Source organism: Trichechus manatus, unplaced genomic scaffold (assembly GCF_000243295.1).
Source record: "Trichechus manatus latirostris isolate Lorelei unplaced genomic scaffold, TriManLat1.0 scaffold00123, whole genome shotgun sequence".
NCBI classification, from domain to species: domain Eukaryota; kingdom Metazoa; phylum Chordata; class Mammalia; order Sirenia; family Trichechidae; genus Trichechus; species Trichechus manatus.
The window spans coordinates 4,462,787-4,465,584 of NW_004444059.1; the positions used below are offsets into that span (position 1 = coordinate 4,462,787).

At 34.0% G+C, this 2,798-nt stretch overlaps 1 protein-coding gene across 4 annotated transcripts in view; it reads right to left on the bottom strand.

The window, feature by feature from the left end:
- The window catches only part of TMEM117 (transmembrane protein 117), a 533,621-nt gene that overhangs the window by 118,363 nt on the left and 412,460 nt on the right, over positions 1–2,798 (bottom strand). The gene's annotated exons all lie outside the window — the stretch shown is intronic.

A 2,798-nucleotide genomic window follows, 5' to 3' on the forward strand; every position in this document is an offset into this window, starting at 1 on the left:
GGAGAGTGTTGACATGTCGTGGGGTTGTTAACCAATGTCATAGAACAATATGTGTACTGACTGTTTAATGAGAAACTATTTGTTCTGTAAACCTTCACCTAAAGTACAATGAAAAAATATTTTAAAAAAGAGAACTATTGCATAAAAAAATAGAACAGACACTAACACAAACTCTGGCCACAAGACTTTTTCTTACTTAGCTTCCATTTCTAAAGGTAACTGCTTCATTTAGTAAGACAGCAATATTAAAAATGAACCTATGCAATGAAACTAGTAGTATATAATATTAATTTAACTACTCTAAAATTAAATAACATGTAAGGCAAATCATGTGAAACTTACTCGGGTTGTTAATTAGTATCAGGTTTTTGTGTCTCTCAAGTGACTACTTCTGTATCATGTCATAAGTCTCTGCTTCTGTTTTCTGCTTTCCTGCCAAAGGAAAGCAAGCTTCCTCTTTATCTCTAAATTACAGTTTCCTGTAATAAAATAAAATAAAGTGTGCAATTGAACATATTCACATTATATAAATATATATGTATTTTACATACATATATATATATACATATAAATTTACAGAAACTGGAATGCACACACTGCATAATTTGTGTGTGGGTGTATAGAAACTGAATGATTTATGGTACTATTTAATTTTTAGAATATTGAATATAGTCAGCATAACCCTTTTTCCTCCTTATTTTTAAGACCGGGCTTATCTTTTGCATAAAAATGCTCAGGAAAATCTCTGCAGATGTTGGTTCACACCTATATTAATCCTTACAGGTTCTTGTTTTATACAAAGCCCACATGGATTTCCTTTTAATAGCAAAAACATCGGCTGTTTACATTCCATTTCATTAAACAAGGTAATTTTCCAACTTTGAACAAAGGTCATTATCTTGTAATTCATACCCAGATCAGTAGAGAATTACAATAAGATGAATTTTACAAGATGCAAGAAAAAGAAAAAGCTAGTTCAGAACTTCATTTGGAGGGGCTTCCTGACTTGCTTTTAATTGAGCTTCACTCTAATGCTTTGTTTTAAACTCCATTCAAAATGCTGAAACATGTAATGATCTTTCAAAGACTCTGACTTCTCAATTTGCCTGGGAAAATTACAATAGTTTTCTTTACCAGCTAAATGTCGTAATACCAAGAGCAGGATTGATTGAACACCAGAGTACCCTCCATCCATGTTCCTATTATTTAAATTGGACTGCTTCCTTAAGCTTCATTTTCTTTATATGACTTCTCCCCGTAACAATACTACTCGTAAACATCTGCATAAATGTTTTAAGAAATAAGAATGTTTCAAATATAAGCCTTTAAGTAAATGCAGTACCTCAACAGGCCAAATCCTCAATGCTTCAAAAAGTTTTCTCTTATGCTAAAAACCCAGACTTTTGGTGTCATGAGCACCAGAAAATTCAGGTATTTTGCATTTTCCCCATTATAGTTTGATATTTTCGATCAATCAGTTTTTGAATCAGGCAGACCTGTGTTGGAATCTCAACTAAGCTAGTTACTAATTCTGTGATACTAAGCAGGTTATTTATCCTATAAGCCTTACTTCTTAATCTGTGAGTTGGAGATGGTATTACTCCTTCCATCAAGTTGTTGACTAAGTAAATGATATTATTCATACAAAGTGGATACAACATAGGAGGTGCTCCGTAAACGATCATTGGTTTACCGGTATTTTTGCCATCACTGACAATTTTTTAAAATCATATTTTAAGATAGATCAAACATACAGTATGTATTTTGTAATCTATATATAAAGGGAAAACTGTAAAGGATTTGATTTATTAATTAATAGGGATACTGGTAGAAGAAGGAATATGCTATATAAAGTCTAATGTGACACTCCTAGTTACAAACCAGCATATTTTAAAAGCAGTTCTTTTAAAAAAGAGTCTCCCTCTTTTTATTTCTGAAGTTTAATTGAAATGCTTAACCTCAAGATTTATGCCCATCTGCCTCTCCTCCTGCTGCCAGGATCCATGATTCACACATGGGTTTCTCGCTGTAAAACTAGTGGGGGTAAGGAGGGGTGGAAGATGGTTTTAAAAAAAAAAGAAACACCTAATCTCTATCCATGAGCAGATATTTGTCTTTTTTTCTTCTAAATTTACGAGCATGAAATATATGTTGTCATGGCAGATAATGATCACCAAAACAGCCAGGTTTAAAATAATTTCACCCCGAATGGTAAAATTTTTCCATAATACCAGGCAATAAATGTTGTGCACATTTTTTTTGTTTGTTTTTGTATTTATGATATTACTAATAGATCAAAAATAGATGACATTATAAAATGTTTAGAAAATGGAAAATATTTTACTACTAAGACCTAAGAGTGCATCGTTTAGGTATAAGTTCATTTGAAATCACACGGTTTTTAATCTAACATTAAAGGAGTGTTTAAAGGTCCCTGGGTGGTGCAAATAGTTTGCTCTTGGCTGCTAACCTAAAGGTTGGTGATTTGAAAGCACCTAGCGATACCACAGAAGTAAAGGTTTGGCAATCCTTCCCTGACAGACTGAATTACTGGGTGGAGGGCTGTGGGGACCATGGTCTCGGGGAACATCTAGCTCAATTGGCATAACACAGTTCATAAAGAAAATGTTCTACATTCATCCTTGGTGAGTAGTGCCTGGGGTCTTAAAAGCCTGTGAGCAGCCATCTAAGATACTCCATTGGTCTCACCCCTTTGGGAGCAAGGCAGAATGAAGAGAACAGGATACAAGGAAAAGATTAGTCCGAAGGACTAATGGACCACAGCTACCAAGGCCTCC